Source organism: Canis lupus, chromosome 11, assembly GCF_003254725.2.
Source record: "Canis lupus dingo isolate Sandy chromosome 11, ASM325472v2, whole genome shotgun sequence".
Taxonomy (NCBI): Eukaryota; Metazoa; Chordata; class Mammalia; order Carnivora; family Canidae; genus Canis; species Canis lupus.
In genome coordinates this window covers 68,442,267-68,461,366 of record NC_064253.1, presented here as the reverse complement: position 1 = coordinate 68,461,366, position 19,100 = coordinate 68,442,267, and the positions used below count along the sequence as shown (strand labels likewise).

Here is a 19,100-nt window from a genome sequence, read left to right as displayed (position 1 = left end):
AGTTACAGGCAATATAGAGCCATAGTTAAAAACTCTTTTTGGAGTCCAGATGACCTGGGATCAAATTCTGGCTCTATAACTAACCATTAACCAACACCAAAGTAGGTTTTTGAGCCCCAGTCTCCTTCATCACAAAATGCAATTTACAGCACACAGGTCATTGTCTCATTGGAAAGATTAAATGAGATATATGTAAAATATCTCCAACAGCCCTAGACCACAATAAAGGCTGCAAAGTAGTATCTCTCGTCTAATGAGGGTATGAAGTCTTCATATATAGGAATCCTGGGAAAGAAGAAAATCCCAAGAGATACAATAGAGAGGTCCTAAGGTATCCACTATACATAATCCATTAACTTCTCTCCTCTGCATCCAGTTGGTGCTAGTAATGAAGCAGAAGCACCCTTGGAAGAAATTAGAAAATGTTACTCAATTTTCTGTGTTCTGTAACTCAGATAAGTCCCCCAGTTGAGAAAGGCTGGAATAGAGAGAGGCAGGACTAAGGAGCTTGATTCCTAGATGAATGGCATAAGAAGGAGGGTTTCTTGGATATTGGAGGCCTGGGAGGAAAAGAATGTTCTAGAACTTTAATTAGTAGGATACCTTTGTGATCTCCTCACCTGACTCTCTCCTATGGTTTCCCTTTTCTCAGAAAGTCACATCAAGACCCCAGCTTCGCAAGGGACTCACCTTTTAGACTTTTTTTTACCTTAATTCCGATTACAGTTATACATCACAGACTGGTGCTGTAAGTATGGAAAGAAGGTGCCCATTATACAACTTTTTTTTACCTTAATTCCGATTACAGTTATACATCACAGACTGGTGCTGTAAGTATGGAAAGAAGGTGCCCATTATACAACTTTTCACTTGTGCTAACAACCAAACTGCTCTTTTTAGAGAATTTGGTGAATGCCATGTAAGTCCAAATATAAGATAACCATACATGTAGAGGGAGGCCCCATTTTTCCTAACAAAATACCAATAAAAAATATTTTTGGCCAAGCTGAATATAGAGCCTTTTAGGGGTGTATAAGAAAGATTAATAGTTCTGTTTACAATATTTAATATGACAAGTTATACCAACACATCTAAAATAATTTCATATATAAAATCATATTTATGTGGAAAAACTGCTTTCTCCCACATGCGTCTTCAACATCAGTGTCTTTGTCATCACTAGAGGCATTTTTTGAGTTACCTAATTCAGTTTTCCAGAGCATATCATCTACACTTCTGCTTAAGGGCTATGAGTTAATTCACGAATCATAGTCACACAGCAAATGTAACCTTAGCAATAGTACCCGTTTTCCAAACATTCAAAGATTTTGTTTTCATTGTTCTTCTGGTATGTATTTGTCATATTCAAAGCATAAGCACTTAGTTCTATTGCTTTATGAAGCCATTTGTTAAAAGCTCATTTGTACTTTGACCCATCACTTACATTTAAAAAACAGAGCCCAAGAACACTTTTAAAATTTCGGTTAGTTTCTAACTACATCAGATGAGCTCGGGGAGCATCTAAACGCTGCATTATTTGAGATCATTTCAGACTAATTGTCTTCCTCCACCATTATATTAGTGATATAATCTGTAACATTCCACCATTATACTGGTGATATACTCTGCAACACTCTACAGGGATAGGAGTTGAGGATGAAGAAACCACCTTTTCTTAGGGGTAATCAGGGAGTGAGTGGGTAAAGACCTTACTTTATCTTGGGGCATACCCAGTAACACTTTTCTACAAAGTCTATTTCATCCTACAAATAGCACAAATATATTGCAATATATTTTCAATTGGTGTCCATCGAAAGATGAATGGATAAAGAAGACATGGTCTACGTATACAATGGAACATTACTCAGCCATTAGATACAACAAATACCCACCATTTGCTTCGACGTGGATGGAACTGGAGGGTATTATGCTGAGTGAAATAAGTCAATCGAGCAATCTTGGGGTGGAGTCTTTTGGGTTTTCTATGTAGAGTATCATGTCATCGGCGAAGAGAGAGAGTTTGACTTCTTCTTTGCCAATTTGAATGCCTTTAATGTCTTTTTTGTTGTCTGATTGCTGAGGCTAGGACTTCCAGTACTATGTTGAATAGCAGTGGTGAGAGTGGACATCCCTGTCTTGTTCCTGATCTTAGGGGAAAGGCTCCCAGTGCTTCCCCATTGAGAATGATATTTGCTGTGGGCTTTTTGTAGATGGCTTTTAAGATGTTGAGGAATGTTCCCTCTATCCCTACACTCTGAAGAGTTTTGATCAGGAATGGATGCTGTATTTTGTCAAATGGTTTCTCTGCATCTAATGAGAGGATCATATGGTTCTTGGTTTTTCTCTTGCTGATACGATGAATCACATTGATTGTTTTACGAGTGTATCCTGGGGATAAATCCTACTTGGTCATGGTGAATAATCTTCTTAACGTATTGTTGTATCCTATTGGCTAGTATCTTATTGAGAATTTTTGCATCCATGTTTATCAGGGATATTGGTCCATAATTCTCCTTTGTGATGGGATCTTTGTCTGGTTTTGGAATTAAGGTGATGCTGGCCTCAAAGAATGAATTTGGAAGTATTCCAACAGCTTTAGTAGAATAGGTATGGTTTCTTCTTTAAACATTTGATAGAATTCCCCAGGGAAGCCATCTGGCCCTGGACTTTTGTGTCTTGGGAGGTTTTTGATGACTGCTTCACAATGAAATGCCAGGACACCTGCACCCCGATGTTTATAGCAGCAATGTCCACAATAGCCAAACTGTGGAAGGAGCCTCGGTGTCCATCGAAAGATGAATAGATAAAGAAGATGTGGTCTATGTATACAGTGGAATATTACTCAACCATTAGAAACGACAAATACGTCTTCCTCTGTGAGATTTCTGTTCATGTCTTTTGCCCATTTCATGATTGGACTGTTTGTTTCTTTGGTGTTGAGTTTAAGAAGTTCTTTATAGATCTTGGAAACTAGCCCTTTATCTGATACGTCATTTGCAAATATCTTCTCCCATTCTGTAGGTTGTCTTTTAGTTTTGTTGACTATATCCTTTGCTGTGCAAAAGCTTCTTATCTTGATGAAGTCCCAATAGTTCATTTTTGCTTTTGTTTCTTTTGCTTTCGTGGATGTTATCTTGCAAGAAGTTACTGTGGCCGAGTTCAAAAAGGGTGTTGCCTGTGTTCTCCTCTAGGATTTTGATGGAATCTTGTCTCACATTTAGATCTTTCATCCATTTTGAGTTTATCTTTGTGTATGGTGAAAGAGAGTGGTCTAGTTTCATTCTTCTGCATGTGGATGTCCAATTTTCCCAGCACCATTTATTGAAGAGACTGTCTTTCTTCCAATGGATAGTCTTTCCTCCTTTATCAAATATTAGTTGACCATAAAGTTGAGGGTCCACTTCTGGATTCTCTATTCTGTTTCATTGATTTATGTGTCTGTTTTTGTGCCAGTACCACACTGTCTTAATGACCACAGCTTTGTAGTACAACCTGAAATCTGACATTGTGATGCCCCCAGCTATGGTTTTCTTTTTTAAAATTCCCCTGGCTATTCGGGGTCTTTTCTGATTCCACACAAATCTTAAAATAATTTGTTCTAACTCTCTGAAGAAAGTCCATGGTATTTTGATAGGGATTGCATTAAACGTGTAAATTGCCCTGGGTAACATTGACATTTTCACAATATTAATTCTGCCAATCCATGAGCATGGAATATTTTTCCATCTCTTTGTGTCTTCCTCAATTTCTTTCAGAAGTGTTCTATAGTTTTTAGGGTATAGATCCTTGACCTCTTTGGTTAGGTTTATCTCACAGAGGAAGACATAGACATGGTCAACACGCACATGAGAAAATGCTCTGCATCACTTGCCATCAGGGAAATACAAATCAAAACCACAATGAGATACCACCTCACACCAGTGAGAATGGGGAAAATTAACAAGGCAGGAAACCACAAATGTTGGAGAAGATGCGGAGAAAAGGGAACCCTCTTACACTGTTTGTGAGAATGTGAACTGGTGCAGCCACTCTGGAAAACTGTGTGGAGGTTCCTCAAAAAAATAGACCTGCCCTACGACCCAGCAATTGCACTGTTGGGAATTTACCCCAAAGATACAGATGCAATGAAACGCCGGGACACCTGCACCCCGATGTTTATAGCAGTAGTGTCCACAATAGCCAAACTGTGGAAGGAGCCTCAGTGTCCATCGAAAGATGAATGGATAAAGAAGATGTGGTTTATGTATACAATGGAATATTCCTCAGCCATTAGAAATGACAAATACCCACCATTTGCTTCAACGTGGATGGAACTGGAGGGTATTATGCTGAGTGAAATAAGTCAATCAGAGAAGGACAAACATTATATGTTCCCATTCATTTGGGGAATATAAATAATAGTGAAAGGGAATAGAAGGGAAGGGAGAAGAAATGGGTAGGAAATATTACTCAGCCATTAGAAACGACAAATACCCACCATTTTCTTCGATGTGGATGGAACTGGAGGGTATTATGCTGAGTGAAGTAAGTCAGTCGGTGAAGGACAAACATTATATGTTCTCATTCATTTGGGGAATATAAATAATAGTGAAAGGGAATATAAGGGAAGGGAGAAGAAATGTGTGGGAAATATCAGAAAGGGAGACAGAACGTAAAGACTGCTAACTCTGGGAAATGAATTAGGGGTGGTGGAAGGGGAGGAGGGCGGGGGGTGGGGGTCAATGGGTGACGGGCACTGAGGGGGGCACTTGACGGGATGAGCACTGGGTGTTATTCTGTATGTTGGCAAATTTAACACCAATAAAAAATAAATTTATTATTAAAAAAAAGAAATGACAAATACCCACCATTTGCTTCGACATGGAGGGAATTGGAGGGTATTATGCTGAGTGAAATAAGTCAATCGGAGAAGGACAAACATTATATGGTCTCATTCATTTGGGGAATATAAAAAATACTGAAAGGGAATAAAGGGGAAAGGAGAAAAAATGAGTGGGAAATATCAGAAAGGGAGACAGAATATGAGAGACTCCTAACCCTGGGAAAGAAACAAGGGGTGGTAGAAAGGGAGGTGGGTGGGGGGACAGAGTGACTGGGTGACAGGCACTGAGGGGGGCACTTGATGGGATTAGCACTGGGTGTTATCCTATATGTTGGCAAATTGAACACCAATAAAAAATAAATTGAAAAAGATAGATTCCTTTAATAGGCAGGTCAAAATAAACACAGGATCCAGTGGGGTTTTTTTGGGGGGGAAGAAATTCTAAGTTGTTGAATCTTTACATTTAAAATAACACAAATTCTGTATTTCTTTTTTTTAATCCTTACTTAAATGGTAAGTCCCCCAACATATAAAGAAAACTTGCCCACATCAACCCCTCTCCCCATACACATCTCCATCTTTCTTGTCTTGTGTTTTTGCTTTCTTGTTCAGTCAAGCAATATTGAAATTTATTCATTTGCTCAAGCAACATTGTGTAATCCCCTCTAATCCTTAGTATCTTATTAGCTCAGAAACATCAAAAGACAGACTGACCTCATGCGGCCACAAGTCAATGGCATGTGCTGCAAATTCATTGGGTAATATTTATCATCTTCATTAAACTTAATTATTTATTGTTCTAATTTAAGTAGAGTTGAGTTGTTTCTCTTGCTTTCTAAACAGTGCTTAAATCGGTTTCCTTTATCAATCTCTTGACTTTTCAGATAGTTCTCAGCATGACCAAAAATGGGAAGGTTGGAATGAATCAGACATTGAAGGGGAATTCAGGACACTGGCCTACCCTAGCAGTAAGTTCGTGCCAGAAAATGGTGAGAGAGAATGTGCAACAAGAGAACCTGACCGGATATTTAGACATTACATTTAGGCAACGGGAAGCCTCTGAATATTTTTTTAGCTGATAACAGACATTTAAAAAAAATCTACAGGCCATTTAGTATGATGGCTAAGAATACAGTCTTCAGAATTGGAGAAAGCATTACATTCAAATCCGGTTGCTTAATAACTACAGGATCTTAGACATCTCACTTCCCATAAACTTTTGTTATTTAGATGGACATAATAATATACACTTCAGAGAGTCATTGAGTAAAATTTAAAAGACAATGACTATATAATGCTTAGCATAGAACCTGGCATATAATAGGTGCTCAATAAATGGCAGCTATCAAGTCATACCACAAAGTCATGTTTGGGTGAAATTAATCTGTTAGAAATGAGTATGCATGATGAATTAGAGTCAGAATAATATACAGGAAGGTTGGGATAATGGCTTAGAATCTTACAAGATTTGGCTATTAAGAGGACAAATGAGACAAGATGGAAGACAGACTAAAGATGATGAAGATAGTTTGCCAGCTAGCCATCTAAACCAGGGAATGTTAGTGCCTTCCAGAAGGAATGCTGGCACAGAGAAAGAAAAAAGAATAATAGCACTGAAGATAACCCAGAGTGCACGAGTAATGAGCCAAACAAGGGAACTTCAGTGCTATTCTGAAGAAATGTCAGGATGGGGAGGGGAAGGGGATAAATTGCTTTTAGACACATACAGTTTAAAATGATGGTGGTACAGCTAAGGACGTGTCCACTAGGAAGTTGAAAACATGAAACTCTCAGGAGGTAAGTCACAGTAAGTAAAAGAGACTTTGGAAAATCTTCCATTGTCCACAAGGGGCAGGCAGCCGGTGGAGGGGGTTGGGGGTAGGCGGTGGAACAATGAGTCCGTGGGGACAGCACTCTTACACACTGATTGTATTCTGATTTTACTTCCTTCCCTGCTCAACTCGAAGCTTCAAGAGACCAGAGAGCCTATGAACAGGAATGCTTAGCACTGAATCTCCAAAACTAAGCTCAGAGTCAGGCACAAAGTAGGCTGTCCCAGAATACTACTCTTGTAATCCATCATGCATGAGATAATGAGAGACCACAGCAAGTTTGAGTTTAATATTAAGCATTTTATATTCATTATCTTTAAAATCCACTCAACAACTCTTTGAGCTGTATATCATTATGTTGTTATTATGCTCGCCTAAAAAACAGCAGCTTACATGGAAAGACATGCCCAAGATTTTGCAGTTATTAAGTAATGAACTTGCTGTGGTCAATCTGATTATTTCATGCACTTCAGAAGCTCTAATCATCCCCTTCAATGTCTTTGATCCATGCAAACTAGGAAAATAAATTACTAGTAGGAAACATCTTTCCAAACAGAGTTTTGTCAGGGCAGCAGAATTGTAGAGTGGTAAGACCCCTCAGATGGAGAAGACATGGAGCTACTTGTAGGCAGGGCTATCAAAGGAGAGGGGGTAGATACAGTCAAAAGCAATGCAAAAGTCAAGAACTCTGGAGGACAGAAAGGTGTATGATTCCAGCTTGGGGAAACAGCACTATTTGCCTGAATGACCACACCAGGACCCTCTTTGGAGGGCCCTGAAGAAGAGGATATAGCCATGTCCCTGATGGAAGGAAGAGGAAAGGATCCCAAGTTGGAAGACTAATGTGGCTCAGACCACACCTGCATGTGCAGCTCCCCCCTGTCAGGTCGGGACTCTCCTTATTCATACCTCACCAGCTCTGCTGGGTGCTTTCCTCTGTTTCATTTTTAGACTCCAAGCCTGCCATGTCCCAGTGCCCATGCCACTGTCATCATCCAACTGGAATGAATGCCATCCTCCAAGCATGCTTTTCAAGTAGAATCAAAACTCATCTCTCTACAAATGGCAAGTGAGAGAGAGAAGGCAGCCATGGAAAGCCCAAAATTCAGATAACTGAACCAACCACATTTGAATGAGGCTATGATCAGATAGGCTTTTCAAGATGTTTCTACCACCATCTTGACAGAGGGAATAACTCTAGCTGGTCTAAGGAAATCAGCACAATGTAAATCAAAATGACTGCACCTCTTCTACCTCCCAAAGAGTTCTATTGTCTATTTCCAAGCTAAAATAGAGGCTTTGGTAAATCTCCTTAGGCAACCTGAGTATGGCTATAGTAGAGCATTCAGAATGGTCTGATCTTGCTCTTGAAGAAGAAACACAAACAAACAAAAAATCCTCAATTACTAGCTTTGCTTCTCCTCCCCCAAAAGAGGGATGGAATAATAATAAATCAGATACCTCCCCCTCTAACATCAAAATCTGTCCAATAGGGTGTGGAATGGACCTACCCTTGGATTGGCTGGTCTATAGCAGAGGTGACTGCCAAAAATAGGGATTTGAACCACAAACCCAAATAGGAAACCACAATTTGAGGAAACCATGCACATACCTCTGTCCTAGTCCTCTTGCCCCGGAAGGGGAAACAATCTGTGGACAGGGTCCAGAGCTACTTTTCCTTTTCTGAAGCAGTAGCGAATTTGGCCGGTCTTGCTTTGCAAAAAAGAAGGACTTTTCCTAACTCCAGAGGTAAAGACTGCCAGGCCTGGGCAAGGTCTGCTGACACAGAGAAGCACATGATTATCACCCAGTTTTCCAAGCATAATTACCTCAGAATATGTTCTACAGATGCAGTGGAAAGGTGCCTTATGGGTATCTCACCAGGCCTAAAGTTGACCCCTTGCTGGTCCCTAAGCTCCTCAAAAGCAGGGATTTTTATCTGTCTTATCCACTGCTGGATCTCAAACCCCTGAGATAGTACCTGGCACACAACATGCTCTCAAAAAATCGGTTGAATGAATAGATACCTCGAGTTTGGTTTCAATTTGAAATCAATGATTAATTTCACCAAAAGACACCTGGCATATCACTGATCCACATGAATGAAAGAGCTTCTGGTGGTGAGAACAAATGTGAATGATGGTCCACAGAGTTTTAGTGACTTCCCTTACCACTAGCATTTCAGAAAAAGCACCAATTTGGCATCAGACAGACCTGGACTCAAAGCCCAACTCCACCACTTTTTCTCTAGGTAGATTTGGGCAAGTCATTCCACTTCCTTGAGTTTTGGGTTTCTATCTGTAATAATGGAGACAGTAATACTTACTTTGTATGTATGTATAAAAGTAATACTTACTTTTGTGAGAATGAAACAGAACTGGCATATCCAATGTCTAATACAGTACCAGATCTGTAATGGACATTAAATGCTATATACCATTGCTATGATCACCACCAGCAAGGACAAATAACAAGTGACTTCCCAATGTTTGTTTTCTCCATCCCTCTCTAATTTTTTTTTTTTTTTTTTTATGATAGTCACAGAGAGAGAGAGAGAGAGGCAGAGACATAGGCAGAGGGAGAAGCAGGCTCCATGCACCGGGAGCCCGATGTGGGATTCGATCCCGGGTCTCCAGGATCGCGCCCTGGGCCAAAGGCAGGCGCCAAACCGCTGCGCCACCCAGGGATCCCTCTCCATCCCTCTCTAGACCCCATTCTTCCTCTGCCCAAGTACGTGCTCGCAAGAAGGAAGACCGTGTTGGGCATTCAGTATTCTAGAGGTCCAATCACCACAAACTTTTATCTATCTTAGCCAGTGCTGGGCTGCTAAATGGTAAATGGAGTAAAAAAAAGAGCTTTGATCTGTAGGTTTTGCCAATTTCCATGGTGTAAATATTCTCCCTGTGGCCAATTTCAAGCTGCCGATGTGATATTACTAAACAAAAGGAGTAAGAGACAAGTAATAACATATCATTACATGGTATTGTCACCATCCTGTTACAACAGCTATAAATAATCTCAATACAATAGATGAAAGTAGTAAGGAAATAATAGTAATAGTAAAATGTTGTCAAATAATTAAAAAGTGATGTCTTGAAAATTCCTTACCTTTATTGGCAACATCATTCATTTGGCTATAAGTTTATATAATGCCCAATAATAGCTGTGTTTCACAAATGGCTCACAAAATTTCTTCAAAATTTAACATATGAGCCACTATGAGCTGGCTCCAGCACACCACTAATTCTAGCTACTTCTGCCTGAGTATCAGTGTCATCAGAATGGAGTCAGGCATATGCAGTATGCTTGGACAGTAAAGGACTCCATTGACTTAGAACAGGACTTCTCCAGAGTTCAATAAAACTTCAGGGAGATAAACTTTCCTTGGACCTCCTCTAAATACAGCTCCAGAAGAAATCAGCCCTGTTTTGGGGTCCTTCAATGAGGAGAGCATTTCAGTTCCCCATGTTCAGTCCAAGTCGAGACACAGGAATACCAGATTCTTAACCTGTCAAGTTGGAGTGATGGAATGATGTTTGGAGAAAAGGGCACAGGCCTTCACCTGCTGTGCTGCGCATGATGTGTGACTATGTAGCTTTAGGCAAGTGACTTCATCTCCTGTAGCCTCGTTTTCATCATCTGCAGAATGGGGACAGCACCCTCCTATACATGTGGTTGATGAGATCATGTATTCCAACTGGCTTTGTGAACTGCGAAGCATCATAAAAATGTAAGGCATCACTTCTATATGGGGAATGATACAGAAACCTAATGTCAGAAAGAGATGGGTGGGGAAGGCAGGAGGAAGGAGGTGGCCAGTTTCTAAGAGGACAATGGAGGAAACCAGGAAGAAGAGGTTTGGAGTAGGAGGAGGATAAGGGAAGTGGGCGAGAGGGGGCAGTGAGCAGCCCATTACGTTTATAAGCATTGCTTCAATATTTTTCCAGCCCTCTAGTCACACTCACTATAGCCAGTTCTTCCTTATTTCTTAAGAGTTCCTGTGTGTATCCTAAGACAGGGCTTTTACAACATCTCTACCACCAAGAATAGATTCTGACTTTCTCAGCCTGTATCCTGTGCCCTTCCTGCCCATATGGACTCCTCATCATGATGGAGCCATGTCCACTGCACCATTGGCCTTAGAATTCTCTGGCTGCTAGAGCTCTGTTTTGATCAAAAAAAAAAAAATCCTTTTTGAACTCAATCATCTTTCTGTCTCTCTCTGGCATGGGGCTTGAAATACTGCTGAGCCTCAAATGCAAAAAAATGAAAATCAATTTTAATCAAGGCAATGGTTTGCTTCTGTGATGCCTGCATTAATCAGGCATGTTTTGTGCAAAGATTCTTATGATGGTCTCTTTCAAAGACTACCTTCGCTGGCCAAGGAGGGCTAGAAATGAGACAGATGGGATGATTTTCAGTGCTGAGACTTTTCAGGAATGGACAGGCTATTCAGGAAGTGGATGTCCTCTCATTCCTGGAGAAGACACTGGACAATCTTTTAGTGAGCATGTTGCAGAGATGTTGAAAGCACCCAAGACATTGGCTTCTCAAGGTTCTTCCATCCCTGAGACTGCCTTGCCACCATTCACATACATCCTTCCTCAGATCCTAGCCTTCAAATTTCACAGCAGAGTTTTTTCACCCTCTGGCAGGGCTGTTGTTAACACTCTCCCACACCCAGCCAATACAATTATAGGGAGTCTACAAAATGGTATTCCTCATGAAAACACTCCTTTCCCAGGGTGTCCCCAAATCCCAGCCATAGTTATAAATCTTAGTAATCTTTGAGACCATCATAGAAACTTGGGCTCAGAAATATTTAACTTTATGAGATGGGGAATCTGAGGCCCTGAGGATCACCTCTTAATTTTTTTTTATATCTATCCCTCTATCCTATCTTGCTGGCCCCTGCCTTAATCATCTTTCAGCTGGACAAGTGTTCTAAGCTTTCACTGGAGACCTTACTGCCATCCTCTCCCACCTCTGATTCATCCCCTGCACAGCGCTGAAATGATTGTTCTGAAATGAAAATATGACCATGTCCTTCCTCGGCCTACAATTTTTTCCATGGCTTATCATTGTCCACAGATATGGCAGTCTCAGTGAGCCTGGTTTGCTGGGTCTTTATTATGATCTGTGCCCTCCTTCATCCCTGCTTTCTTCTTCATATAGCCTATGCTAGACTGGTGTAAATCATAGTTCATTGACCAAAGACACCATCTATCTCATGCCTCCACGAGCTTTGTGCAAATTACTCTCTCCTTTGAGAACAGTGCCACCTGGCCCATCATCACTCCTACTCCACCTCGTAAAGACTGCTTCTCCTCTTAATGCCCATCTCAAACACCACCTCCCCTTGAATATCTCCCATCATTCACAGATTCAGACTCCTCCCTCTTTTGCATTCCCATAGAATCTGGTACATCCTCCATCTCAGCAATCATCACTCTCATCTTTCATTCATCAGTTTTACCTGTCTGCTTCTCCCAGAGCTGTGCAGGCTGAGTTATATTACATCTCTATTCCACAGGAGTATAAAACAATGCATAGATTTTTTAGAAATGAGATAATTTTAACTATAGGAAACAAACTGAAGGTTGCTGGAGGGGAGGTGGATGGGGGAATGGGGGAATGGAGTGATAGACATTAAGGAGTGCATGGGATGTGATGAGCACTGGGTGTTAACACAACTGATAAATTATTGAATGCTATATCTGAGACTAATGATGTACTATATATTGGCTAATTGAATTTAAACTTAAAAATTAATTCATTAATTTTTAAAAAGAAATTCTAAAAAAAAGAAAGAAATGACTTATCCAAGGTCACCACACTGAAAGAGGTAAATGTGAACTAGTTCCTAATAAACCCATTTCCTCTCTGCTTTCTCTCAATCCTGCAGACCTGATTGCATACTTTACCTTTCCTCATTTTCCTTTCCACCCTTTTTAAAATTTTTTTTTATTGGTGTTCAATTTACTAACATACAGAATAACACCCAGTGCCCGTCACCCATTCACTCCCACCCCCCGCCCTCCTCCCCTTCCACCACCCCTAGTTCGTTTCCCAGAGTTAGCAGTCTTTACGTTCTGTCTCCCTTTCTGATATTTTATTTATTTATGATAGTCACAGAGAGAGAGAGAGAGAGAGAGAGGCAGAGACATAGGCAGAGGGAGAAGCAGTCTCCATGCACCGGGAGCCCGACGTGGGATTCGATCCCAGGTCTCCAGGATCGCGCCCTGGGCCAAAGGCAGGCGCTAAACCGCTGCGCCACCCAGGGATCCCCTTTTCCACCCTTTTATAACACACAGCTGACCTGAACAACCCTAATTTTTACCTTAAAGCTTCACTGATTGGGTCACCCAAAGAAGCAGCACTAACATCTGTTCTGCTCTCTCTTCCTCTCCATCTGGTTGTCAACTATGATTCCAAACAAACATATCTAGATATTTTCCCATAGAGAGATTTCAAAGAGAGGAAAAAGATGAAAGCCAATTTTTTTCCAAAATACTTTCATATTCATTATTGAATTCAGCCCTCTTCACATCCACTCATCCCACTTCATTTTCCAGACAAGCCAGCAATTCAGAGAGGATGAGGAATTACCCAGATTTGCATAGTTGGTCATAAGTAAAACTCCAGATGGCTTCAGGGTCTCCTAGCACAAGGCCCTGCGAACAATTCATTCATTCAGTCAGTCATTCTTCATCCATCCATTCATTCATTTGCTGAGTTCCTACCATAAACAGGGCACTATTCTAGGTACTGAAGATACAGCAGTAAAAAAGCAAAGTCTCTGTCCTCATGAAACTTACATTCTAGTCCCTAGTCTTGTTTTCAATAGATCCATCTGAATGACAGGAAAGACTTATTTTTCAAAGAACCCATGATCAAAAGAAAAGACAATGAATATAGAATCAGGAAACCAAAAGAGACTTTGACTCCAACTATTGTTCTAGGCCATACAACATATGCTGGTGCTTTATAAGTCTAGACTCTGCTTCCCAAGGAGAATTCCTCCAAGGAAGACATAACTAGATGGCCTGGCACACTTTGGGAAAAAAGAAACAGAACCTGGCTGTAAAACTCCATGTGGTAAAAATCAAGGCATGCAATGTAAAAATAACCAAGGCTCTTTATCCTCCCAAACCACCCAGCTTGATTTAGGAATACACTGATTTTCAGCCCAGAAGAACCCAAACATGAATAGATTACTGTGACAGTGCTTTTTCCTCTTGGTTGTTTTAGTTCCTTTTATTCTCTGGTTGATTCAGTTCCTGCCAACCACTCAGGAGCAAAAAAAAAAAAAAAAAAAAAAAAAAGGCACGGCTAGATTCAGTTGTGACTACCAACACAAAGTCAGTCTTTGTCAACCAAAAGCTATGGTTATCCCACATTATAGAAAATCTTATAATAGATAGTATAAAATATCTGCTCTTGGGTTCCTGTGTCAAAATGGGCAGTCCTTCCCCTTTCCTGGGCCTCAGTTTCTCCTAGTGAGACAAGTTGGACATCAGTTCAAGTGGGCTCTATAGACTGATAAGTTAAATATTCCTGGACCCCATGTTCACTTATTCAGTAGGCATTTGTTGTACATCGGTTATCACCTGGCACTGTGCCAAGTGATCAGAGACTAAGGCAGACCTAATTCTTACCTACACAGGCTGATTCTTATGCATTTCTCTCTGAAGCATGCATTTCTCCCTTATGCATTTCTCATGGTTGTTCATTCTGTTCCTTAACGCAACAATTTATTAATCACTCAGTACAAAGCATGGCCCTAATGGACTAGGAATTCGGAATTGAGTCTGTTATGAGGCCTTTTTCCAAGATGCTCAGAGTAGTAGGAGAACGTATGTACACACCCAGTTCATCACAACCAGGGTAGAAAGAGATAAGTGGATCAAAGAGACACAGCAAAAATGCCGTGAAAGATCATATCAAAGGAGAGCAACTTATGTGTCCACTGTGATTTAGCAAACATCTACTTAGCTCAAACTCAGCAGTGCTAAGTGCTTTTGTAGACATGGCCTCTTTGGATCTTCACAATAACCACATTGCTGCCCCCAGGTTGCCAATAAGAAAACTGAGGCTCAGAGAGCTTCTCTGTAACTTGGCCAAGACCAGAGAGCTACTAAGTTCTCAGAATCATAGCCAGGTCTGTCTGCCAACATCACCCCTGCTTTTATGACTCTGAAGTTTCCTCTTTTACCACCAGACATTTAGAAGGGCCTACCATGGGAGCACTATGTTGACCTCTTGAGATAAAGAATGAAGAGGAAATTGGCTTCCAGTCTCAACAGTTTGGTCTGAAAACAAAATGGGTATGACCTGGCCAAATTTTTCACACTTGCAGGCATGGCTTTGGAAAGAAGAAATTCCAATCAGATGAAGACAGGGTTGTGCTAAGCAGAAGACTGGCAACATGCAAAATTAAAGGATTCAGAGGGTCTAGGGAACTGTAATTCATAAGGGGGACTGAAGGATGAGGGGTTGGCTGGGTTCTTTGGAAGCAGGCCCTGCACAGCTTTAATTAGATCTCAATGCAATTTGGCTGAAGACTAATATGAAGTCCCTGAGGCCATATTGGGCAGCAAGGAAGAGAGATGAATATGAATCTGAATTAGAAATTCACTAGGGATAAGCAAGAATTGACTCCAGTATCCTCAAGGCTGACTCGAACTCGGATGGTCCTCAAGGCACCAACAACTAGGAGAGGAAAAGATCTACTAATTAAGATGAAAAATTGGTTTATTCTAGTCTCAAAAGGTAAAAAGCATGCCACAGGGAAGACTTGAGGCACCTGAGAGTTTCCAAAGCTCTTTTGTGGTTTGGAGTAACAGAGGGGTGAGTATAGCCAAGGGGGCAAGAGCTCTACTATGAAGTCAATGCAAATCTTGACTCGGTCTTTCCTCACTGTTTGAGCTCCACCGTGTCCTTCATCTCTCTGTGCCTCGATTTCTTCAGTGGAAATAGGGGGGAAATAGTATAGACCTCCTTCATATAGTTTTTGCAAAAGTAAGTGAAATTACTTATGTAATCTTACTTAGCAGTTTCCCCACACCCCATTAGCACTTAATAAATGGTGGCTGACCTTCAACTAACATGAGCAACTTGTGTAAAGGGGAAACTGAGCAAGTATTAGATACTCAGCGAGTACCAGGGGCTGAGCAGGCATTATTTTATTTAATCCTCACAATAGTTCTTCCAAGGAAGAACTTCTTAATACTTATTAATAAGAACTAAATTAATACTTATTAATTCAGCATCCTAAGAAACTGAAGTTGAAGTCACGTTATGCCTAATCTTTTTCGTTTTTCCCAATGTCACTTTAATCATTCATAATCTGCAGCCCGATTGCTTTGAGTTCAACTCCTCGCTCTACTATCCTTTAACATTTGTTACTTAATTTTCTGTGCCTTCAGCTGAAACTCAGTTTTCCCATATAAACTGTAAACTCTTCTTCCCCAGGTTGTGTTAAGAATTAATGAAATGATATATGTAACATGATACCCCTCCCCAGTGACCATTCAGAAATTATGTTTCCCTCATGGTGAATGTGCACAGCTATGAAGTGGTGGAGTTGGAGTTTGAACCTATGTCCAAAGCTCAGGTTCTTTCCTCTAAATCACATGATGGGGAAGCAACCCCAGTATGTAACTCTGTACAAAATGGTTGGCTACATGACCTCCAAAGATGGGGAATTTCCCAAAAGGATCTAGCTGCTCCAAAAGTCTTTCTAAACCTACCTCAGTGCTTTAAATTCCTACTATTAGTTTCATTTCTTTGGGGCAAAGCTCAATTAAAAGCCAAATGTTTCCCTTGGTAAGCATATTAGTTCTTGCTAATGTGTCCCAGACTTTTCGCATTAGACAGTTATTACCAAGCTCAAAGCAGGAAGTAAAAACCCAAAGATATACATTTCAACAAAATTAATAGAAACATCAGGAAAAGCCTATGATAAAGACTTCTGTCAAGGGTTGAGCAGACATGGGGCTAGGCTCCCAGAGTGAGGCAGCACAGAGCAGGAGAGAGAATACTACCTAGATTCCTAATCAAGAAACATGGGTCATAACTGAAACTGATAAGTAAGTTCTAGGGATTTACTAGACAGCATAGTACCTATAGCTAATAATAGTGTGCTGTATATCTTAAATTTGCCAAGAGGGTAGATCTTATGTTAAATGTTCTTAACATTATTATTACTATGATTATTATAATTATAATAATAAAGGGGATGGAAGAAAACTTTGGTAAGTGACAGACATTTATAAGACCTTGATGGTGTTGATTTCCAGCCCCAAAATCATTGAGCTGTGCACATGAAATATGTACAGTTTTTCATATGTCAACCATACCTCAATAAATGAATTTTTCTTTCCCCTTCTTCCTTTTTTTAATTTATGTTTTTATTGAAGTTCAATTTGCCAACAAATAGTAAAACACGCAGGGCCCCCTCAGTGCCCATCACCCAGTGACCCCATTCCCCTGTCTGCCTCCCCTTCCACTACTCCTTGTTAGTTTCCCGGAGTTAGGAGTCTCTCATGTTTTGTCACCCTCTCTAATTTTTCCCACTCATTTTTAAAAAGATTTTATTTTACTTATTTGAGAGGGGGGGCGGTAAGCAGAGGGAAGGGCAGAGGGAGAGGAAGAAGATAAGCAGACTCCCCACTGAGCATGGGGACCGATGTGGGACTCGATCCGATGACCCTGAGATCATGATCTGAGCTGAAACCAAGGGCTGGATGCTTAACCACCTGAGCCACCCAGGCACTCCCAGTTTTTAAAAAGAAAGAAAGAAACTTGGGTCAATAACAGCTCTTATTCTAACTCCCTGGACCACCTTAGCTAAGTCTGTTCCTTCTTCCAGGCCTCAGTTTCCTCCTCTGTAACAAAAGTCTCAGATCAAATATTTCTAAGCACTTTCCAGCTCTGACAGTCTAAGTTACCGGACAGCAGCCGAGAGGTGACTGAATGAGGTAGGTCTTCCCTGGGGGATCTTGAGAAACTCTAAGGAGAGAGTTGGGTTAGCCTGTAGAGACAGGCCTTCCTGAGCAAGCAGGGACCTGAATCTCATTGCTTGACTATAAATAGCTGGCCATCAATCCCAACCCAAGATCTGAGCCCATCCTATTCACTGGACCACTCCTAAGACCAAAACTGAACTTGAAAGCATCCAAAACATTTTGGGCTTGCATTATTCTATTACTTTGGATGAGAAGAGAGGTCAAGCTGATTCCCCAACTTCAAAAATCCTGAACTTGAATTCACAGAGAACTTACGATAAACATCTTCTGTCAATGGCAGAATTGGAGATGGACTTCAAAGCCACCCCTCCTCCAGTACTCCTTTGGCTTTACCATATGGACTCCAATTCTGATTCCTCTGAAGCAGTAGTTCTCTGCCTGGACCAACTTTGTCCCTACAGAGGACATCTGGCAATGTCTGGAGACATTTTTGGTTGTCACGGTGGAGATGACAGGAGTCCTGCTGGCATCTAGTGAGTAGAAACCAGGGTTGCTACTAAGTGCCCCACAATGTGCAGAGTAACCCCTACAACAAAGACCTACCTGGCCCAGAATGCCAATAATGCCATGGTTGAGAAATCCTGCTCTCAATCACACCCAAAGCTCATCTGGCTTTTCAAGTTACATCATCAGGGAGGCTCCTTAATTAATCCTCTAACGGCTAAGCTAAAAGTGACATGTGGGTCATAAGCTCCTGGTTCTTTGACTCTCTCCACCTGACATTAATATCACAAACAACAACTTGGGCTCCTTGTCAGGTGCAAAGATGACCTCTTTTCAATCTTATGTCAAAGATAAAGTTACGTTGAGCCACATTTCTACCAAATCAGATAAATTTCCTGTTGAGTTCCTGGAGATACAAGATAAAAGGAGGGGCCCCAGAGCCAGTGTCAGGACTGACCATGGACTATTCATATGTCTGTTTCTTTAAGACACTGCCTTGATTTCTTAACACTTTTTCACAACTACTCTTTGATTTAGGCAAAATGGCGTATCATTCATTGATGGTACAAATATCTAGTATAACAAGGCCCATGCTGGGCACTGGGGGTTGCAGAAAAAGGCACACTTGTGCCCTAAAAAAGTTGCAGTCTGGCTGGGGGGGCAGACCTGTCCATGGACGCTCATAGCACATTAGAGTAATTGTCTTAGTGAGGAAGCCCCAAAAGGTACTTGACCAGGGTTAGGGAGGAGAGAAGCCTCCTAGAGAGGGAGTGAACCCTAAGCTTGCTGGAATTACCTAGGCCAAAGCAAAATGACAGTGTTCTGGGCTAGGTGAAAACATATTCAGATGACTAAGAGAAGGAAGAGCGTGGTGAGTGCCTTCCAGAAATTCTAAGTGGTTCAGTATGGTCGAAACTGAGAAAAAGAAGGGAAGAGAGGCCCAAGGTGAGGATAAAGAGAAGCTGGAGCCCT

General features: G+C 41.1%; 1 long non-coding RNA gene across 1 annotated transcript; it reads left to right on the top strand.

The window, feature by feature from the left end:
• The first annotated feature begins 639 nt into the window (after positions 1-639).
• Positions 640-9,604, top strand: LOC112649802 (uncharacterized). Its single transcript, XR_003129734.2, has 3 exons — positions 640-748; positions 5,707-5,790; positions 9,363-9,604. It is a non-coding gene; the product is annotated as an uncharacterized LOC112649802 (long non-coding RNA).
• Positions 9,605-19,100: the final 9,496 nt, after the last annotated feature.